This window comes from Pan troglodytes, chromosome X (assembly GCF_028858775.2).
Source record: "Pan troglodytes isolate AG18354 chromosome X, NHGRI_mPanTro3-v2.0_pri, whole genome shotgun sequence".
Classification (NCBI taxonomy): domain Eukaryota; kingdom Metazoa; phylum Chordata; class Mammalia; order Primates; family Hominidae; genus Pan; species Pan troglodytes.
In genome coordinates, this window is record NC_072421.2 from 79313322 (window position 1) to 79338985 (window position 25664).

The window sequence follows — 25664 nt, forward strand, 5'->3', positions numbered from 1 at the left end:
ATCATCTCAACATTTGTTTCTATTTGTTTCTTTTGTTCTTTGTTTTTTTTCCCCATTTTTTACTGCCTCATTTGGAATTTGTTATATTTGTCAACGATATTTTATCTTTGTAGCAGAATTTTTGGCTATAATTTTTTGTTGTGTTCTGTTCCTGTGATGATTGCTTTTATGTTTATAGTATACACCTTTAATTTATCGCAGTCTACTTTCAAGTTATATTATCCAATTTAAACTGAGTTACAAATAATTTACAATAGTTAACTTTCATGTTACTTCTCCTGGATTTTGTGTTACTGCCATCATATAATTAATTTCTGCATATATTCTTAATCACACAATTCTTTGTTAGTGTTTTTGCTTTAAACAGTTTATTTTTAAAATAAGCTAAAATAATATAAACATTATTTAATATTCACCTATAGAGTTACCAGTTCTATTGCTATTTTGTTAGTGTAGACAAGCTTTCATTTAGTATTATTTTCTTTTACCTTAAATACTTCTTTTATCATTTCTTGTAGGGCAGGTATTCCTGTAATAAATTCTTTCAGCTGCTGTTATCTGAAAAAGATTTTATTTCACTGCCATATCTTAAAAGCCATTTGCATTGCCTGTAGAATTTTATGTTGATAGCATACTTTCAATACTTTAAATTGTTTGCTTCAATATCTTTGCACTGGTAGTTTTTCTGTTAAGAAATATCTTGTCAGATTTTCTCTGATTCTCTGTACATACTCTGTCTTTTCCCACTGGTTGTTGTTCAGATATAGTTTTTATTCATTTTCTTGAGAAAATTGTTTATGATGTGATTTTTATGTAGTTTTCTACATATTTGTTGTGCTTAGAGTTAATTCAGCTTATAGATTTCATCAAATTTAGAAAATTTTATTTCTTTTTAAAACCTTATTCCATATTTCTTCAAATATTTTTCTGATCTCCTTTCTCATGTTCTTCAGGCTCCTTGAATTGTCTCACAACTTATTGATGCATTTTTCATTTTTAAAAATTAGCTTTCTTCTTGTGTTTAATTTTGGAGAGGCTTTATTGCTATGCTTTTACATTAAGTAATCTTTTCTGTGTTTACTAATCTAACATTTCTCTCATCTAGTGTATTTTTCATCACAGATATTGCAGTTGTAATCTCTAGAAGTTAAATTTGAGACTTCCTTTCTTAATGTCTTCCATGTCTCTGCCTAAATTTTTAAATATATGGAATATAGTTATAATAACTCTTTTAATATCTTTTTTTCTGTTAATTTTGTCATCTGGTCCATTCTGAGACTTCCTTGATTGATTTTTCTTTTCATTATGGGTAATATTTTTTGCTTCCTTGCCTGCCTGAATATTTTTTATTTTATGCAAGGTATTATTTCACCTGGTTAAATGCTAGATACTTTGTATTTCTATAACTATTCACAAATTTATATACTTTGTTCTGGGACACAGTTAATTTACTGAAAAAGTTCATCCCTTCCAGTTTTGTTTATAACAGATTTTTAGGAAGGACCAGAGAACCATTTGTTCTACAAATATTATTTTCCCATACTGAGGCATAAGTTTAATTTACCCAATGGCCCGTAGAATCTGAATCGTTTTACATACCTGTAGGACAATATCAAAATATGAAATTGACCGTGTACAATGCACATATATAGATTTTGCCATGTCACTACACATGTAAGTTTGTGTCACCACCACTGAAATCAAGATGTAGACCCATTCCACTACCACAAAAATCTCTCTGATGCTAATCTTTTGTAGTCACACATATCTCTTCTCCTGTCCAGCTGTAACTTTTTACGACCACAACTTTTTAAAATCTTATGATGTTTGCCATTTCCACTATGTTATATAAATGAAAGCATGCATTATGTAACATTTTGAGATTGGCTTTTTTCTTTTACCTTTGCAATCCACCCAAGTTGTTTTATGTACAAATAATTATTTCCTCTTTATTTCTTGGTAGTATTGCATTGAACAGATATATCATAGTGGGTTTAACCATATACACGTTGAAGGATATGGAAATTTCTTTCAAATTTTGGCTATTATGAATAATGCTGCTACAAATATGTGTCTACAGATTTTGTGTAAACACGTTTTAATTTCTGTAGTTTAAATGATCAAAAGTTTGATTGCTGTGTTATTTGGTAAGTGCATGTTTAGTTTTGTAAGAAAATGCCAAACTATTTTACAGATGATATGATATCCTGTTTCAGAGTGAACTTGTACTTAACTTTAACAAAAAAACTTTGTAAGTCTTTTTAATTTCTCTATTGATTTTGGATGGTTTATATTCTTATATCTTTAAGGTCACAAATCTAGTCTTATGCAATGTCTAGTCTGCTATTATGTATTTTTATATAGACATTGCAGTTTCCATCTCTGGAAGATTGATTGGTTATTGTTTATATTTTTCACGTCTCTAAACTTTTGAGCACACATAATACAATTACAACTGTTTTAATGTCTTTGTGAGTTATTTCTAGTACCCATGGAAGTTCTGGGTCCTCTTTAATACACTGGTATTTTTGCTCGTTGTATATGATATTTTCTTACATCTTTCTGTGCCTTTTACTTTATTAGGAGGGCAGTTGCTTATTTACTTATTTATTTATTTAAATTGTACAATCCACGTGACATAAGATTGATAATATGAGCCAATTTAAAGTGCAAAATTCAGTGGCAATAAGCATACTTACATTGTTGTACTACAATCACCACAATCTATCCAGAAACTCTTTTTATATTGCGAAACTAAAACTCCATTATCTCCTACACATTTCTTGTCAACCACCATTTTACTTTTTGTCTCTATGAATGTGACTACTCTAAATGCCTCACATAATTTTAATCACAAAATATTTGCTTTTTTGTGACTGGCTTATTTCACTTAGCTTGTCTTTGAGGTTTATATATTTTGTTGAATGTGTCAGAATTTCTTATTTTAAAATTCTGGTAAAATACACATAACAATAAAATTGCCATCTTAACTTTTTTAAAGTGTACAATTCAGTAGCGTTAAGTACATTCACATCGTTGTGCAACTGATCTCTAGATCTCTTTATATTGTAAAACTAAAAATCTATACCCATTTAACAACTCCCTCTTCTCTTCTACTTCCAGCTGCTTGTAATCACCCTTCTATTTTCTGTATAAATTTAACTATTTTTTTTAATTTCCATAGGTTTTTGGGGAACAGATAGTATTTGGTTACACAAGTACTTTTTTTGTCGTGATTTGTGAGATTTCAATGCCCTCATCACCCAAGCAGTATACACTGAACCTGATTTGTACTCATTTTTTCCTCATCCCCTTTGCACCCTTTTCCCCTGAGCCTCCAAAATCCATTGTGTCACTTTTATGCCTGTGGATCCTCAAAGTTTAGCTCCCACTTGTGAGTGAGAACATACAATGTTTGATTTTCCATTCCTGAATTACTTTACTTAGAATGATAGACTCCAATCCCATTCACGTTTCTGTGAATGCCAACAATTCATTCCTTTTTATGCCTGAGTAGTATTCCATCATATATATGTAGCAGTTTCTTTATCTACTTGTTGATTGATAGGCATTTGGGTTGGTTCCACATTTTTTTGCAGTTGCAAATTGTGCTGCCATAAGCATGTGTGTGTTAAGTATCTTTTTTGTAATAACTTATTTTCCTCTGGGTAGATACCCAGTAGTGGGATTGCTGGATCAAATGGTAGTTCTATTTTTAGTTCTGTAAGGAATCTCCACACTGTTTTCCATAGTGATTGTACTAGTTTACTTTCCCACCAGCAGTGTAGAAGTGCCCCTGCTCACTGCATGTATGCCAACATCTATTATTTTTTTATTATGGCCATTCTTGCAGGAATAAAGTGGTATTTCACTGTTGTTTTGATGTACATTTCCCTGATTATTAGTGATGTTGAGCATTTTTCATGAATTTTGGCCATTTGTATATCTATCTTCTTTTGAGAACACCCTATTCAACAAATGGTGGTGGGACAATTGGCAATTCACATGTAGGAGAATGAAACTGGATCCTCATCTCTCACCTTATACAAAAATTCAACTCAAGATGGATCATGGACTTAAATCTAAGACCGGAAACTACGAAAATTCTAGAACATCGGAAAAATCTTTCTAGACATTGGCTTACACAAGGATTTCATGACCATGAACCCAAAAGCAAATGCAATAAAACAAAGATAAATAGCCGGGAATTAATTAAAGAGTTTTTGCACGGCAAGAGGAACAATCAACAGAGTAAACAGACAACCCACAGAGTGGGAGAATATCTTCACAATCTATGCATCTGACAAATGACTAATATCCAGAATCTACAATGAACTCAAACAAATTAGCAAGAAAAAAAAAACAATCCCATCAAAAAGTGGGCTAAAGACATGAATAAAAAATTTAACTATTCTACATATTGCTTATAAGTGAAAGCATAAAATATTTGTCCATTTTTTGTGTGTATTATTTCACTTAGTTTAATATCCACAATACTTACTATGTTTTAAAATGTGTCAGAATTGCTTTCCTTTTAAGGGTAAATAGTATTCCATTGTATGTACATAGCACATTTTGTTTATCCATTTATTCATTAATGGACATTGGGTTGTTTCCACCTTTTGGTCATTGTAAATAATGCTGCTAAGAACATGGGTAGGCAAATAACACTTCAAGCCCCTGCTTTCAAATCTATTCAGTGTGTTCCTAGCAGCGTAAATGCTGGATCATATGGTAATTCCATGTTTAATTTTTTGAGGAACCACCATACTGTTTGCCACAGTGGATACATAATTTTATATTCCTACCTGCAGAACAAAAGGGTTTTTTTCCACATTGTTTCAAACACTTTTTATTTTCAGGGTTTTTTAAATTTTTATTTCAATAGTTTTGGGGGTACAAATTGGTTTTTGGTTACATAGATAAGTTCTTTAGTGGTGATTCTGAGATTTTGGTGCACCCATAACCCAAACAATGTACACTGTACCCAATACATAGTCTTTTATCCCTCACCACCCTCCCACTCTTCCTTGAGTTGCCAAAGTCCATCATATCGTTCTTATGCCTTCACATCCTCATAGCTTAGCTTCCACTTATAAATGAGAACATACAATATTTGGTTTTCCATTCCTGAGTTATTTCACTTAGAATACTGACCTCCAGCTCCAATGCAAGTTGCTACAAAGGCCATCATTTTGTTCCATTTTATGGCTGAGTAGTATTCCATAGTGTATATATACCACATTTTCGTTATCTACTTGTTGGTTGATGGGCATTTAGGTTGGTTCCATATTTTTTAAATCTAAGACCTGGAACCATAAGAATTCTAGAAGATAACAACCGAATAACTCTTCTAGACATTAGCTTTGGCAAAGAATTTATGACTAAGAACTCAAAAGCAAATGCAACAAAAATAAAAATACATAAATGGGACCTAATTAAACTAAAAAGTTTCTACACAGCAAAATAGATAATCAGCAGAAATAGTCTGCAGAGTGGGAGAAAATATTTGAAAACTATGCATCTGACAAAGGACTAATATCCAGAATCTGCAAGGAACTCAAACACATCAACAAGAAAAAAAATAATAATGCCATCAAAAAATGGGCGAAGGACATGAAAAGACAATTCTCAAACGAACATATACAAATAGCCAACAAACATATGAATAAATGCTCAAGATCACAAATAATCAGGAAAATGCAAATTAAAACCTCAATGAAATACCACCTGAGTCCTGCAAGAATGGTCATATTTAAAAAATAAAATGAAAAAATAGATATTTGCTGGATGTGGCAAAAATGGAACAGTTTGAAACTGTTGGTGGGAATGTAATCTAATACAGCTACTATAGAAAACAGTACGGAGATTCCTTAAAGAAATAAGAATAGAACTGTCATTCAATCCAACAATCCCACTACTGGGTATCTACCCAAAGGAAAAGAAATCATTACATGAAAAGGCCACATGAACATGCATGTTTATAGCAGCACAATTGGCAATTGCAAAAATATGAGATGATGACGATTGTTATTATTTTAACAATAGCCATCCTAAGCAGTGTGAAGTGGTATCTCATGTGGTTTTCACATTCATTTCCCTTATAATTACAGATGTTGAGCATCTTTACATATTTTTATTGGCTATTTGAATATTTCTTTGGAGAAATGTATAATCAAAAATTTTGCTCAATTTTTAAATGGGTTGTTTTTTGCCGTTGTTGAGATGTAAAAATTATTTTAATATATTCAGAATATATTCTGGATATTAACCCCTTTCAGATATATAACTTGCATATATTTTCTCCATTTTGTGAGTTGCCTTTTATTTTATTGATTGTGTCTTTTGTTGCACAGAAATATTTAGTACTGCTATAATCTAATTTGGCTATTCTTTCTTGTGTTGTCTGTGTTTGGGGTGAAATTTCCAAAAATATAATCTCCAAACTCAATGCCATGAAGTTTTCTTCATAAATTTTCTTACAAATTTTAGAAAAAATGTTATAGTTTTTGTACTATAGAAAATTTATAGTTTTTGGTTTTACATTTAGATCTTTAATTCATTTTTACTTAGTTGTTATATATAATGTAAAATACATTTTTTGAATGCATATTCAAAAAATGTATGCAATTATGAAAAATAATAGATGTTGGCCTGGATGTGGTAAAAGTGGAACACTTTTACACTGCTGGTGGGAATGTAATCTAGTATAACAACTATGGAAGACAGTATAGAGATTCCTTACAGAATTAAAAACATACGTGTATGTGTATATGCATGCATAGATATATATTTATATATGTATTCATATATATTTTTATATATATACGTATTTCTATATATTTATATATGTATTTCTATGTATTTATATATGTATTTCTATATATTTATATATTTATATATACATTTATATATATTTACATATATTATATATACATATTTCTATATATATTTCTATATATTTTTTATATTTCTATATTTCTATATATTTATATATTTCTATATATTTAAATATTTCTATATATTTATATATTTATATATATTTATATATATTTATGTATTTTTATATATTTATATACATTTATATATTTATATATATTTATATACATTTATATATATTTATATATATTTATATACATTTATATATATTTATATATTTATATATATTTGTATATATTTATGTATATCTAGATATATTTATATATGTATATATTTAGATATATTTATATATATATTTGTACATATTTAGATATATTTATCTATATATTTGTATATATTTAGATATATTTATATATATTTGTATATATTTATCTATATTTATATACATTTAAATATATTTATCTATATTTATATATATTTAGATATTTATATATATTTATATATACATCCAGATACATTTATGTATATATTTGTACACATCCAGACACATTTATGTATATATTTGTACACATCCAGACACATTTATATATATTTGTACACATCCAGACACATTTATATACATTTGTACACATCCAGACACATTTATATACATTTGTACGCATCCAGACACCTTTATATACATTTGTACGCATCCAGACACCTTTATATACATTTGTACGCATCCAGACACCTTTATATACATTTCTACACATTCAGATACATTTATACACATTTGTACACATTCAGATACATTTATACACATTTGTACACGTTCAGATACATTTATATGCATTTGTACACGTTCAGATACATTTATATGCATTTCTACCCGTTCAGATACATTTATATGCATTTGTACACATGTACACACATTTATATGCATTTGTGCACATTCAGATACATTTTTATACATTTGTGCACATTCAGATACATTTATATACATTTGTGCACATTCAGATACACTTATATACGTTTGTGAACGTTCAGATATATTTTTATGCATTTGTACACGTTCAGATACATTTATATACATTTGTACACGTTCAGATACATTTATATGCATTTGTACACGTTCAGATACATTTATATGCATTTGTACCCGTTCAGATACATTTATATGCATTTGTACACATGTACACACATTTATATGCATTTGTGCACAGGTACACATATTTGCATGCATTTGTACACATGTACATACATTTGCATGCATTTGTACACATGTACATACATTTGCATGCATTTGTACACATTTGTATACATTTGCATGCATTTGTACACATTTGTATACATTTGCATGCATTTGTACACATTGGTATACATTTGCATGCATTTCTACACATTTGTATGCATTTGCATGCATTTGCATACATTTGTATGCATTTGTAAGCATTTGTACACATTTGTATGCATTTGTAAGCATTTGTATACGTTTGTATGCGTTTGTATACGTTTGTATACGTTTGTATATATTTCTATATATTTCTATATTTATTTGTATATATTTATATATATTTGTATATATTCATATATATATTTATATATATTTGTATATATTTATATATTCATATATATATTTATATATATATTTGTATATATTTATATATATATTTTATATATTTATGTACATATTTATATATATTTATGTACATATTTATATATATTTATACATTTATATATTTATATATATTTATACATATTTATATATATTTATGTATATTTATACATATTTATATATATTTATATATATTTATACATATTTATATATATTTATATATATTTATATATCTATATATTTATATATATTTATATATTTATATATATTTATATATTTATATATTTATATATATTTATATATATTGATATTTTTATATATTTGTATATATTTACATATATTTGAATATATTTATATATATATTTGTATATATTTATATATATTTTTATATATTTGTACATATTTATATATATTTATATATATTTGTATACATTTATATATATTTATATATTTGTATATATTTATATATTTATGTATATTTATATATATTTATATATTTATATATTTACATATATTTATATATTTCTATATATTTATATATATTTATATATATTTGTACATATTTATATATATTTATATATATATTTATATATATTTGTATATATTTATATACGTATATATTTATATATTTTTACATATATTTATATGTATTCATATGTATTTATATATTTATATATTTATTTATATATATTTCTACATTTATATATATTTATATATTTTATATATATATTTCGATATATTTAGATATATATTTATATATTTAGATATACATTTATATATTTAGATATATATTTAGATACATATTTCTATATATTTAGATATATTTAGATATATATTTAAATATATCTAGACATATCTAGATATATTTATATATATATCTAAATATATCTAGATATATTTTAATATATATAAATATATCTAGATATGTCTAGATATATTTGTATATATTAAAATATATCTAGATATATTTAGATATATATTTAGATATATTTAGATATATTTTTATATATATTTATGTATTTATATATTTATATATTTTTATATATATTTTTATATATTTATATATTTAGATATATTTAGATAGATATATTTAGATATATTTAGATATATGTTTATATATATTTTTATATTTATACATATTTACATATATTTATATATATTTATATATTATTTATATATATTTAGATATATTGTTTATATATATATTTATATATTTAGTTATATTTAGATATATTTAGATATTTAGAGATATTTATATATATTTATATATCTATATTTATTTATATACTTTCCAGGGTTTATACAGGTTATTTCAGAGCTCCCTATTTTATTCCATTGGTCTATAGTTCTGTTTTTATGTCATTATCACACTGTTTTCACTGTAGCTTTGTACTAAGTTTTGATATCAGAAAATCCCAATCCAACTTTGTTCTTCTTTTTCAAGTATGCTTATGCTTTTCTGATCCCTTGAGGTTTCCACATAAATTTTAGAATAAACTTTTCTATTTCTGTAATAAATGCAGTTTAATAATGATTGCACTCAATCTGTAGATTTCTTTGTGGTACTGACATCCAGACATTCTCAAGTATTCAAACGGATGAACATGGGTTGCCTTTCCATTTATTGATTTCTTGTTTATTTTTTTTCAACAATGTTTCATAATTTTCAGTATATGTCATTCACCCCTTTGGTTAAGTTTATTCTTAAGTGTTTCATTCTTTTTTATACTATTGTAAATAGAATTGTTTTCTTAACTTTCAGATTATTCTTTTGTGTATACAAATGCAACTTATTTTGTGTGTTGACATTGTATTCTGAAAATTTGCTGAATTCACTTACTTTGTCTAACATTTTGTGAAATCTGTAGGATTTTCGGACATCAAATCATGATGTTTTTAAGCAGAGATATTCTTACTTCAGCTTTTCTAATTTGCTTTTCTTTTCTTTCTTTTATCTCACCCAATTGTTCTTTCTAGGACTTCCAATACTGTGTTGAATAGAACTAGTGAATACAGACATTCTTGTCTTGTTTTTGATCTTATCAGAAAAGCTTTTATTTTTTTCACCACTAAGTATGATGTTAGCTGTGAGCCTTTCATATATGGACTATTATTATGCTGAAAATGTTTCTTCCTATTACTTGCAGCCAAAAGACACATGAAAAAATGCTCATCATCACTGGTCATCAGAGAAATGCAAATCAAAACCACAATGAGATACCATCTCACACCAGTTAGAATGGCAATCATTAAAAAGTCAGGAAACAACAGGTGCTGGAGAGGATGTGGAGAAATAGGAACACTTTGACACTGTTGGTGGGACTGTAAACTAATTCAACCATTGTGGAAGTCAGTGTAGCAATTCCTCAGGGATGTAGAACTAGAAATACCATTTGACCCAGCCATCCCATTACTGGGTATATACCCAAAGGACTATAAATCATGCTGCTATAAAGACACATGCACATGTATGTTTATTGCAGCATTATTCACAATAGCAAAGACTTGGAACCAACCCAAATGTCCAACAAGGATGGACTGGATTAAGAAAATGTGGCACATATACACCATGGAATACTATGCAGCCATAAAAAATGATGAGTTCATGTCCTTTGTAGGGACATGGATGAAATTGGAAATCATCATTCTCAGTAAACTATCACAAGGACAAAAAACCAAACACTGCATGTTCTCGCTCATAGGTGGGAATTGAACAATGAGAACACATGGACACAGGAAGGGGAACATCACACACCGGGGCCTGTTGTGGGGTGGGGGGAGTGGGGAGGGATAGCATTAGGAGATACACCTAATGCTAAATGACGAGTTAATGGGTGCAGCACACCAGCATGGCACATGTATACATATGTAACTAACCTGCACATTGTGCACATGTACCCTAAAACTTAAAGCATAATAATAATAAAAAAGAGGGTAAAATTTTGTCCAATGCTTTTTATGTATTAATTGAAACTGTCAAGTCTTTTTATCATTTCATCCTGTTAATATGGTGTATTACATTGTTTGATTTTTGTTTTTTGAAATTTCCATGTGCTCCAAGGATAAATCTTACTTTATCATGGTGTATAGTATGTTAAAAGTGCTGTTAAGATCATTTAGCAAGTATTTTGCTGAATATTTTTGCATCTATAGTCATCAGATACATGATTGTCTAGTTTTCTTGTGTCTTTGTCTGGCTTTGGTATTAAAATAATGCTGTCTTTGTATAATAAATTTGAGATTGTTACCTCCTCTTCAATTTTTCAAAAGAATTTAAAGAGGATTATTATTAATTATTCTTTCAATGTTTGGTAAAATTCTCCAATGAAGTCATCTAGTCCCAGGCTTTTCTTTGTTGGAAGATTTTTTTTATTATTGATTAATCCCCTTAATAGTTACGCTGAGATTTTCTATTTATTCATGATTCAATCTTGGTTGTGTGTTTCTAGAAATATATTCATTTCGTGTAGGTTATTTCGGTTTTTTGTCATACATATTTTTATAAAGTTTTCTTTTCTTTAGTTTTTTTCAGACAAAGTCTCACTCTGTTGCCCAAGCAAGGGTGAAATTGCACAGTCATAGCTCACTGAGCCTCCATCTCCTGGGTTTGAGCCATCCACCCACATCAGCCTCCTGAGTAGCTGGGGATACAGGCATTGCACCCCCATGCCCAGCAATTGTTTTATGTTTCATAGAGACAAGGTCTTACCATGTTGCCCAGGCTTATAACAAAATCCTGGACTCAAGCAATCCTCCCACCTCAGCCTACCAAAGTGCTGGGGTTACAGGCATGAACCACTACAAATGTTCGGTTTTTCATATATACTTATAATTATTTTGTTTATGTAAAATATCTAGTAATATTTCTCGTTTCATTTCTTACTGTAGTTAATTGAGTCTCTTCTGCTTTTTTCCTTGCTCAGTCTTGTTAATATTCTTTTTCAATTTTGTTGATCTTTTCAAAGAACCAAATCTTACTTTTATTGATCATTTCAATTGTTTGTAATTCTCTATTTATTTATCTCTGCTGTAGTCTTTATTATTTCCTTCATTCTGTTAACTTTAGGTTTAAATTTGTCCTTTTTTCCTATTTTTTAAGGTATAATATTAGGTTGCTGACTTGAAATATATATTTTTCTTGTGTTTACAGCTATAAATTATCTTGTTAGACTGTTTCCACTGCATTCAATATGTTTAAGCATATTCTGTTTGTTTTTTTTTTATTTGTCATAAAATATTTTCTTATTTCCCTTGTGTTTTCTTCTTTGGCCAGTTTGTTGCTTAGGGCATTTTTAAAATTTCCATATATTTGTGCATCATACAGTTTTCCTTCTACTACTGATTTCTATTTCTATTTCATTGTGTTTGGAAAATATACTTTGTATGATTTTAACCTTTTTAAATTCATTAAGGATTGTTTTGTAGTATAACATATAGTCTATCCTGTAGGATGTTCCGTGTGCACTTGAGGAAAATGTGCAATCTATTATTCTTGGGTGGAATGTTCTAAAAATGGCATTTAGATCCAATTGGTTTATAGTGTTGGTCAAGTCCTCTATTTCCTAATTCAACTTGTCTCTGGTTGTTCTATTTATTATTTAATGTGTGGTACTGAAATCTCCTATTATTATTGTAGATCTGTGTATTTGTTCCTTCAATTCCTTTGATATTTGGTTCATATATTCCGGAATCCTAATGTGTGGCACATATGTTTTTATAATTGTTATATCTTTTTGGTAAATTGACACTTTCATCATTTTTAATGTCCATTTTTGTGTTTTGTTACAGTTTTTGACTTAAAGTTTAGTTTTCCCAATATAAGTATCTCCACCCCTGCTCTCTTTTGAACACTATTTGTATAAACTTTTTTATTCTTTCTAATTTAACCTATGCATGCCCTTACATGTAAAGTGTCATGTAGACAACATATACTTGGATTTCTTAATTCATTCAGGTTGCATCCATTTATATGTAAGGTAATTATTGATAGCAAGGAACTTACTATTGCCATTTTGTTATTTGTTTTCTATACATTTTATAGCTATTTTTGTTTCTCATATTCTGCCTTATTGCCTATGTTTGTATTTAGTGGATTGTTTTGTAGTGACACACTTAGATTCTCCTTTAATTGCCTTTTGCAAATATTCTACAGTTATTTTCTTTGTAGATTACATGGGGATTACATATAACATGTTAACATTCTAACAATCTATTGTAAACTGATAGCAACTTAATTTGACTTGTATTCAAAAACTCTACTTCTTTACGGCTTCACCTCTTCTGTGTTATGTTACTTTTGTCTCAAATTACATCTTTATGAAGTATATACACATTAATAGAGATTTGTAACTATTTTAAGCTTTTGTCTTAAAGTGCTTTAAAAGTTTAAAAAGTAGAGTTATGAACCAAAATTACCATAATGCTATTTTTTTAATTTTATCTTGGAACACTATATTTTAATGTGGCTCTATGTGACTACTTATCATCCTTTCATTTCAACTTGAAAATCTCCCTTTAACATTTCTTTTATGTCAAGTCTAATGGTAATGATCTTCTTCAGCTTTTGTTTATCTGAGAATATCTTAATTTCTTCCTTGTTTTTGGAATGATAACTTTGCTGAATATAGATCTTATAGATAACAAGTTTTTTTCAGCTCTTAGAATCTCTCATCTTACTGCTATTTGGACTGCAAGTTTTCTGCTTATAGATCCACTAATAATCTCATAGAGACTTACTTCTTATAATCAGTACCTTATCTCTTGTCCTTTTCAGAATTGTTTCTTTGACTTTTGGCAATTTGATTATAATGTGTTTCAATGCTGGTCTCTGGTTTTAGCCCACTCGGAGTTCATTGAGATTCTTAGATATTTATATCCATCCCATTCTCACAATTTGAAAAGTTTTTGGTTATTATTTTTCCAAATAATGCTCTGCCCTTTACTTCTATCTTCTTTTTCTGGAATTTTTATAATATTTATATTGTTTGCTTGATGGTCTCCCATATGTCCCTTAGGCTTTGTTCAAACTTAATTTTTTTTCTTTTCCTCTTCAGATTAGATATTTATAAATGACCCGTTTTCAAGTTTGCTGATCATATCTTTTGCCTTTTCAAGTCTGCTGTTGAATCCCTCTGTAGAATGTTTAAATTTAGTTGTTGTGTTTTTGAACTCCAGAATTTTGACTTTCTTCCCATTAATACTTTTTATTTGTCAGTAATCTCATTCTCTTTATACATTGTTTTTCTGATTTTTTATATTTCTTTATCTATGTTTTCCCTTAGCTCTTTATGCAAATTAATTTAATTTAATTTTTATTTTTGATGCAGGGTTTCACTTTTTCAGCCAGGCTGGAGTGCAGTGGCTCAATTTCAGCTTACTGCAGCCTTGACCTCCTGCACTCAAGAAATCCTCCCACCTAAGCCCCCCAAGTAGCTTGGGCTACAGGTGCATGCCACCATTCCTGGCTGATATTTTGGTATTTTGTAGAGACAGGGTTTTGCCATGTTGCTGAGGCTGCTCTCAAATTCTGAGCTCAAGCAGGCTGCTTGCCTTAGCCTCCCAAAGTGCCAGGTGGTGTGAGCTACTGCGCTTGGCCCCTTTGAGCAAATTTAAAATAGTTCTTTTAAAGTCTTAGTGATGTCTGTGTTTCTTCATGAGTGGTATTTGTAACTATACTTTTTCCTTTGGCATGGGCTCTGTTTTCTAGTTTAAACATGGCTATGTTTTGTTGAAAATTAGACATTAAAAATATCGACTTCTCCCAGCCTTTGTGCAGGAGAAGACCTTCAGTAATCAGCCTTACTTGACGGTTTAAGGTCTTTTCAGGACTTTTCTAGGCATGCATTTTCCTTCAGCCTGTTCATGTGTTTTTCTCCCAATTCTCCTGTACACATGGTTGCTTTTAAATGTCAATTTTTTAAAGAGGCTACCCCCTGATTATTCTCAGGGCTATAGATGTTCTATTGTCCCTGTGCTTATAATCTCTTACCCCCAGACACATAAAGGACTGTAGTCTCCCTGCAGTTTTCATATTCCTCTGTACCCACTCCTGCCTTTAGCATCCTCCATCCTAATACCCAAAGCATATCCTTGTTGCTTTCACTGCTGCAAGTCTTTTGAGACAGAATCTCAGGTAACCCCCAGACAAGCTAGCACATTGCAAGAAAGTTCTTTTTTTTTGTTTTGCATTCCAGCCTGAGAAAAGGATGAGGAATTTGACAACCTTATCTTGTCCATGCCACACTATGCTCAGGAGTTGCCCACTTGGTATTTCTATGGGGAAATAAGGGTTTAGAGCTTCCTAATCAGCCATCTTTCTCAGCTTATACCTTTTCATTGGCTGTCAGATATTGTAATTTTTACATTTTTGGTTTTCCAATATTTTGTATTCCTGTAAATATTAAGCTTTAGTCAGAAATGCAGTTAAATTACTTGTAAACTGTTTGATTATTTTAGGTCTTGTTTTTTAAAAAATATGTTATGCATAACCACAGTCATGTTTAGATAGTGCTAATTGTTTTCCACTACGTAGAAAAGATCCTCCTGAATACCCTGTCTCATGCTTCAAGAATGGTGAGATATTTCACTCTGGTTGGTGATCAATAGGTACTATTTCTCATCCTGTTGCAATGCCAGGCATTGTTACATTTAATACTTTACTTTCAGACAGTTTTTTATCCAGCCTCGGTTTCAACACACTCATGTGTTGAATTGTACTATGCTCTATACTCAAGCTTGATCCTTTGCAGATCTCCTGAGTTTTGTTATTTTTGCGGTTCTCTTCTCTCCAGTACTCCTTTCTGTGAATTGTCCCAACTTCAGTCTTACCTGACTCTCAGCTCTATATCTTTAACCCAGGGAGTCCGCCAGGCTCCTCTTCACTTCTGCCTCCTAAATCATGGCCTAGAAACTCTCTCAAGGCAATAAACTTGGGGCAGTTTTAAGATTAACTTCATTTGTTTCCTGCTTCTCAGGGATCACTGTTTTTTGTTGCTGGATGCCAAGAATCTTGATAAGCATTATTTCATATATTTTTGTCTTTCTTCATTTGTTTCTGATAGGAGGGTAAATGTGATGCCCAGTACTAAATCTTGGCCAGAAGCAGTTTTCATTTACTTAATCTTAGAAGGCACATTTTAAAGTGTATATTTACAGAAAGACATAAATAGATCAGCCATGATGGTTGCTGAGAACTTACCAAGTGCTCATTTATATGTTAAGTTTCATTAGAAATGTGGTGGTGGAAAGACAAAAGATGTGCAATAAACTTCATGCTTTTAATGAACTATCTATATGTTAGGAAGTAACAGATAAAATCTTTAATGAATAAAAGCTCATTTATATCAGGTTGTAAATAAATTGTGTGATGTCTAAATGCTATAGAAATTGAGAGGTAAGTAAGATTGATTTGGGCTACTGTGGTGAGGGAATAATTTCAAAGGATAGACAGATCCTGGTTAAAATATAGGTATCAATATTTTTTGTGTTATCTTGGGCATAATATTTAACATTTTTGTGTTTTACTTTCCTAATCTTTAAAACAGGATAACACTTAAAGCTATCTCACAAGTATATTTTAATGATTAAATGAGATGGCATTTGTAAAAAATACCTTACATATCATAGATATTTATTAAGCTTAATTTTTTCTTTAGTCATGAATACAAAATATTAAATCCATTAGTCCTTGAGTCATCTTCAGCAAGAGTTTAATTTGGAATTTTCTTATAATATAGCAACTGATTCTATTAATGCTCCAATATTCTCAAATTTAGTTATGCTATTCAGTTTGATGAAGAGTGTTCTGATTAATCTGTGCAAATTTTGTTACTTAATTCCCTTTATAAAATATATTAGGGGGCTCTAAATATCTTGTTTAGTGAAGTGGTATGGATTATCATTTAAATTTTTTTATTATAGTTTAAGTTTTAATTATCCTCCTTTTAGATTTAAATTTATTATGATTTTCCTTTGGTATGTCAATATTGTCCTGGCTTCCTAGATAGGCAGCTTTATACAGTGTAACTACAAGATGTTAGCAGACCCATCTTAGAGTTCTTGTTTCTTTCTTAAGCCCTTTGCTCTGGAGGAAGTTCTCCAGCTTCAGCTCAACTCACAGCTTCTCCAAGCATCACCCTGGGAGTGTCCTGAGAGTTTTCTCATAAATGAGGGCTGCACATTGCCTGTTCTGCTTCAAAGTATTTAATACCGCTCAGTATTTTAAATGAAGTGATTCTAACTTGTGATTTCGTTTGGGATCAATAGGAAAGCATATGCAGCCAACAAAGATGCAAATGTTTTGAAATGATATGACTAAAATTTTAAGTAGGAAAGTCACCCAAACACTTCTGCTTTCACTTAAGTGTCTGGCCCGCAATACTGTAGGAACAAGCATGACCTTGTTACTGTGAGATTTAAAATATCCACAGTATTCACTTTTTCCAAATGATCCTAGTAATTGCCTAGAAATATCTTTCTCTTACCTGTTATTTATCAATTTTTCCCAGTATTTTTATATGGAAAAAATTGTATTGAGAACACTTAGTATGCAGTTGATAAGAGGAATTTGGTATAATTATGGTGGGTGATTATTTTTTATACTGTATGTGCCAAAGCTTTACTACTGTGGAAAGACAACTGTTTTAATACAAGATTTACATTCCACAAAAGAAAAGAATGCAACAGAATTTCCCGCTTTACTAACAGCTCTCTTACATGTTTACTGCTAATGTCTTATTTAATATACAGTGCTGCTCTTAACCAAAGAAAAGTCTGAATGACGCCAATCTAGATTCTACATTTACTTAAGTCTCATATCTCCCCAAATACTTGGCTCAAATTCAGCTGCCTCTTATCTTTATTTGATATCTCCACCAAATCAATTAGTACTTGATCACCTATTTTCTGACAGATTGTATTTTAATGAATGTAAATCCTATCTCTTCATAAAGTGTGAGTTCCCTTCCTTTTTTCCTTCATGGCACATTTGTTTCAAATGCAGGATGTGGAGATGAAGAAAAGAGTTTTCTGTCTCACGTGGCATCAAACAAATAAAATAATTTAAACACACACAGACACACATATGTGTGTGTATATGTATATATAACTACATACATGTATGTATATATCTACATATCTACATACATGTATGTATATATCTACATATATACATACATATATATATACATACATATATATCTACATACATGTATGTACATGTAACTATAGACATGTATGTACATGTAACTATAGACATGTATGTACATGTAACTATAGACATGTATGTACATGTAACTAGACATGTATGTACATGTAACTATAGACATGTATGTACATGTAACTATAGACATGTATGTACATGTAACTATAGACATGTATGTATATGTAACTATAGACATGTATGTATATGTAACTATATACATGTATGTGTATATAACTACATGTGTGTATATAACTATATACATGTATGTATATATAACTATATACATGTATGTATATATAACTATATACATGTATGTATATATAACTATATACATGTATGTATATATAGGACAGTGATTCTATTGGGGGCAATTGCAATATTAACTTCATGTGTTTCCTGTTTCTCAGGGATCACTGTCCAGCAACAACATTAAATATATATATATGCATATGTGTACATGTATATGTATGTGTGTGTATATGTACATCTATATGTACATATCTACACATATTGATATGTTTTGCCTCTGTGTCCCCACTCAAACCTTATCTTGTAGCTCCCATAACTCCCACATGTTGTGAGAGGGACCTGGTGGGACATGATTGAATCATGGGGTGAGTGTTTCCCAGGCTGTTCTCATGATAGTGAATGGGTCTCATGAGATCCAATGGATTTAAAAACAGGAGTTTCTCTGCACAAGTTCTCTCTTGGCCTGCTGCCATCCATATAAGACGTGACCTGTTCTTCCTTGCCTTTCACCATGATTGTGAGGCTTCCCCAACCACGTGGAACTGTAAGTCCAATTAAACCTCTTTATTTTGTAAATTGCCCAGTCTTGGGTATGTCTTTATCAGCAGCACAAAAACATACCCATATGCATAAATATATTTGATGTTTCTTCTCAGCACTGGCAAGACAATGATGTAAGGAATTTGCTACTTTCATTCAATAAAATAGTTTACCTTAATGATTTTTTTTAACTCTAAAACTATAAAGTTATGTTAAAAATTTCAGTCACTGCGGGGGCGGTTCCAAGATGGCCGAATAAGAACAACTCCAGTCTACAGCTCCCAGCATGAGCAATGCAGAAGATGGGCGATTTCTGCATTTCCAACTGAGGTATTGGGTTCATCTCACTGGGACTTGTTGGACAGTGGGTGCAGGACTGTGGGTGCAGTCCACCGAGCAAGAGTCGAAGCAGAGCAAGGCATTACCTCACCCGGGAAGTGCAAGGGGTCAGGGAATTCCCATTCCCAGCCAAAGAAAGCTATGACAGATGGCACCTGGAAAATTGGGTCACTCCCAACCTAATACTGAGCTTTTCCAAGGGTCTTAGCAAATGGCACACCAGGAGACTATATCCCGCACCTGGTTCGGAGGGTCCCACGCCCACGGAGCCTCACTCATTGCTAGCACAGCAGTCTGAGATCAAACTGCAAGGCAGCAGCAAGGCTGGGGGAGGGGCGCCTGCCATTGCTGAGGCTTGAGTAGGTAAACAAAGCAGCCAGGAAGCTAGAAATGGGTGGAGCCCACCACAGCTCAAGGAGGTCTGCCTGCCTCTGTAGACTCCACCTCTGGGGGCAGGGCATAGCCAAACAAAAGGCAGCAGAAACCTCTGCAGACTTAAATGTCCCTGTCTGACAGCTTGGAAGAGAGTAGTGGTCCCCCAGCATGGAGTTTGAGATCTGAGAACAGACAGACTGCCTCCTCAAGTGGGTCCCTGACCCCTGAGTAGCCTAACTGGGAGGCACCCCTCAGTAGGGGCAGACAGAAACCTCACACGGCCAGGTGCCCCTCTGAGACAAAGCTTCCAGAGGAATGATCAGGCAGAAACATTTGCTGTTCAGCAATATTCGCTGTTCTGCAGCCTCTGCTGCTGATACCCAGGAAAACAAGGTCTGGAGTGGACCTCCAGCAAACTCCAACAGACTTGCATTTGAGGGTCCTGACTGTTAGAAGGAAAACTAACAAACAGAAAGGACATCCACACCAAAACCCCATCTGTACATCACCATCATCAAAGACGAAAGGTAGATAAAACCACAAAGATGGGGAAAAAACAGAGCAGAAAAGCTGAAAATTCTAAAAATCAGAGTGCCTCTCCCCCTCCAAAGGAACACAGCTCCTTGCCAGCAATGGAACAAAGCTGGATGGAGAATGACTTTGATGAGTTGACAGAAGAAGGCTGCAGACGATCAAACTATTCTGACCTAAAGGAGGAAGTTCGAACCCATTGCAAAGAAGATAAAAGCTTTGAAAAAAGATTAGATGAATGGCTAACTAGAATAACCAGTGTAGAGAAGTCCTTAAATGACTTGATGGAGCTGAAAACCATGGCATGAGAACTATGTGACACATGCACAAGCTTCAATAGCCAACTCAATCAACGGGAAGAAAGGGTAACAGTGATTGAAGATCAAATGAATGAAATGAAGCAAGAAGAGAGGTTTAGAGAAAAAAGAGTAAAAAGAAATGAAGAAAGCCTCCAAGAAATATGGGACTATGTGAAAAGACCAAATCTACATCTGATTGGTGTACCTGAAAGTGACAGGGAGGATGGAACAAAGTTGGAAAACACTCTGCAGGATATTGTCCAGGAGAACTTCCCCAACATAGCAAGGCAGGCCACATTCAAATTCAGGAAATACAGAGAATGCCACAAAGATATTCCTCAAGAACAACAACTCCAAGACACATAATTATCAGATTCACCAAAGTTGAAATGAAGGAAAAAATGTTAAGGGCAGCCAGAGAGAAAGGTCGGGTTACCCACAAAGGGAAGCCCATCAGACTAACAGCGGATCTCTTGGCAGAAACTCTACAAGCCAGAAGAGAGTGGGGACCAAAATTCAACATTTTTAAAGAAAAGAATTTTCAACCCAGAATTTCATATCCAGCCAAACTAAGCTTCATAAGTGATGGAAAAATGAAATCCTTTACAGACAAGCAAATGCTGAAAGATTTTGTCACCACCAGGTCTGCCCTAAAAGAGCTCCTGAGGGAAGCACTAAACATGGAAAGGAACAACCGGTAACATCCACTGCAATAACATGCCAAACTCTAAAGACCATCAATGCTAGGAAGAAACTGCATCAACTAATGAGCAAAATAACCAGCTAACATCACAATGACAGGACCAAATTCACACATAACAATATTAACCTTAAGTTTAAATGGGCTAAATGCTCCAATTAAAAGACACAGACTGGCAAATTGGATAAAGAGTCAAGACCCATCAGTGTGCTGTATTCAGGAGACCCATCTCATGTGCAGAGACACACATAGGCTCAAAATAAAGGGATGGAGGAAGATCTACCAAGAAAAAGGAATACAAAAAAAGGCAGGGGTTGCAATCCTTGTCTCTGATAAAACAGACTTTAAACCAACAAAGGTCAAAAGAGAGAAGGCCATTACACAATGGTAAAGGATGAATTTAACAAGAAGAGCTAACTATTCTAAACATATATGCACCCAACACTGGAGCAACCAGATTCATACAGCAAGTCCTTAGAGACCTAAAAAGAGACTTAGACTCTCACACAATAATAACGGGAGACTTTAACACCCCACTGTCAACACTAGACAGACCAACGAGACAGAAAGTTAACAAGGATATCCAGGAATTGAACTCAGCTCTGCACCATGCAGACCTAATAGACACCTACAGAACTCTCAACCACAAAACAACAGCATATACATTATTCTCAGCACCGCATTGCACTCATTCCAAAACTGACCACATAGTTGGAAGTAAAGCACTCCTCAGCAAATGTAAAAGAACAGAAATTATAACAAACTGTCTCTCAGACCACAGTGCAAACAAACTAGAAGTCAGGATTAAGAAACTCACTCAAAAGCATTCAACTACATGGAAACTGAACAACCTGCTCCTGAATGACTACTAGGTACATAATGAAATGAAGGCAGAAATAAAGGTGTTCTTTGAAACCAATGAGAACAAAGACACAACATACCAGAATCTCTAGGACACATTCAAAGCAGTGTGTAGAGGAAAATTTATAGCACTAAATGCCCACAAGAGAAAGCAGGAAAGATTTAAAATTGAAACCCTAACATCACAATTGAAAGAACTACAGAAGCAAGAGCAAACACATTCAAAAGCTAGCAGAAGGCAAGAAATAACTAAGATCAGGGCAGAAATGAAGGAGATACAGACACAAAAAACACTTCAAAAAATCAATGAATCCAGGAGCTAGTTTTTTGAAAAGATCAATAAAATTGATAGACCACTAGCAAGACTAATAAAGAAGAAAAGAGAGAAGAATCAAATAGACACAATAAAAAATGATAAAGGGGATATCACCACCGATCCCACAGAAATACAAACTACCATCAGAGAATACTATAAACACCTCTATGCAAATAAACTAGAAAATCTAGAAGAAATGGGTAAATTCCTGGATACATACACCCTCCCAAGACTAAACAAGGAAGAAGTTGAATCCCTGAATAGAACAATAACAGGCTCTGAAATTGAGGCAATAATTAGAAGCCTACCAACCAAAAAAAGTCGAGGACCAGAGGGATTCACATCCAAATTCTACCAGAGGTACAAGGAGGAACTGGTACCAATCCTTCTGAAACTATTCCAATCAGTAGAAAAAGAGGGAATCCTCCCTAACTCATTTTATGGGTCAGCATCATCCTGATACCAAAGCCTGGCAGAGAAACAACAAAAAAAGAGAATTTTAGACCAATATGCCTGATGAAAATTGATGGAAAAATCCTCAATAAAATACCGGCAAACCGAATCCAGCAGCACATCAAAAAGCTTATCCAACATGATCAAGTGGGCTTCATCCCTGGGATGCAAGGCTGGTTCAATATACGCAAATCAGTAAACATAATCCAGCATACAAACAGAACCAAAGACAAAAACCACATGATTATCTCAATAGATGCAGAAAAGGCCTTTGACAAATTCCAACAGCCCTTCATGCTAAAAACTCTCAGTCAATTAGGTATTGATGGGACATATCTCAAAATAATATGAGCTATTTACAACAAACCCACAGCCAATATCATACTGAATGGGCAAAAACTGGAAGCATTCCCTTTGAAATTCCCTGGCACAAGACAGGGATACCCTCTATCACCACTCCCATTCAACATAGTGTTGGAAGTTCTGGCCAGGGCAATAAGGCAGGAGAAGGAAATAAAGGGTATTCAATTAGGAAAAAAAGAAGTCAAATTGTCCCTATTTGCAGATCGCATGATTGTATATTTAGGAAACCCCATCATCTCAGCCCAAAATTTCCTTAACTGAGAAGCAACTTCAGCAAAATCTCAGGATACAAAATCAATTGCAAAAATCACAAGCATTCCTATACACCAATAAGAGACAAACAGAGAGCCAAATCATGAGTGAAAACCCATTCACAATTGCTTCAAAGAGAATAAAATACCTAGGAATCCAACTTACAAGGGATGTGAAGGACCTCTTCAAGGAGAACTACAAATCACTGCTCAATGAAATAAAAGAGACAAAAACAAACAGAAGAACATTCCATGCTCATGGATAGGAAGAATCAATATCATGAAAATGACCATACTGCCCAAGGTAATTTATAGATTCAATGTCATCCCCATCAAGCTACCAATGACTTTCTTCACAGAATTGGAAAAAACTACTTTAAAGTTCATATGGATCCAAAAAAGAGTCTTCATTGCCAAGACAATCCTAAGCCAAAAGAACAAAGCTGGAGGCATCATGTTACCTGATTTCAAACTATACTACAAGGCTACGGTAATCAAAACAGCATGGTACTGGTACCAAAACAGAGATACAAACCAATGGAACAGAACAGAGCCCTCAGAAAAAATACCACACATCTACAACCATCTGATCTTTGACAAACCTGACAAAAACAAGCAATGGGGAAAGGATTCCCTATTTTTTATTTATTTATTTATTATTATTATACTTTAAGTTTTAGAGTACATGTGCACAATGTGCAGGTTAGTTACATATGTATACATGTGCCATGCTGGTGTGCTGCACCCACTAACTTGTCATCTAGCATTAGGTATATCTCCCAATGCTATCCCTCCCCCGTCCCTCCACTGCACAACAGTCCCCAGAGTGTGATGTTCCCCTTCCTGTGTCCATGTGTTCTCATTGTTCAATTCCCACCTTTGAGGGAGAATATGCGGTGTTTGGTTTTCTGTTCTTGCGATAGTTTACTGAGAATGATGATTTCCAATTTCATCCCTGTCCCCACAAAGGACATGAACTCATCATTTTTTATGGCTGCATAGTATTCCATGGTGTATATATGCCACATTTTCTTAATCCAGTCTATCATTGTTGGACATTTGGGTTGGTTCCAAGTCTTTGCTATTGTGAATAATGCTGCAATAAACATACATGTGCATGTGTCTTTATAGCAGCATGCTTTACAGTCCTTTGGGTATATACCCAGTAATGGGATGGCTGGGTCAAACGCTATTTCTAGTTCTAGATCCCTGAGGAATTGCCACACTGACTTCTACAATGGTTGAACTAGTTTACAGTCCCACCAACAGTGTAAAAGTGTTCCTATTTCTCCGCATCCTCTCCAGCACCTGTTGTTTCCTGACTTTTTAATGATTGCCATTCTAACTGGTGTGAAATGGTATCTCATTGTGGTTTTGATTTGCATTTCTCTGATGGCCAGTGATGGTGAGCATTTTTTCACGTGTTTTTTGGCTGCATAAATGTCTCCTTTTGAGAAGTGTCTATTCATGTCCTTTGCCCACTTTTTGATGGGGTTGTTTGTTTTTTCCTTGTAAATTTGAGTTCTTTGTAGATACTGGATATTAGCCCTTTGTCAGATGGGGTTGCAGTCATAGTCTCTGATAAAACAGACTTTAAACCAACAAAGATCAAAAGACGCAAAGAAGACCATTACTTAATAGTAAAGGGATCAATTCAACAAGAAGAGCTAACTATCCTAAATATACATGCACCCAATACAGGAGCACCCAGAT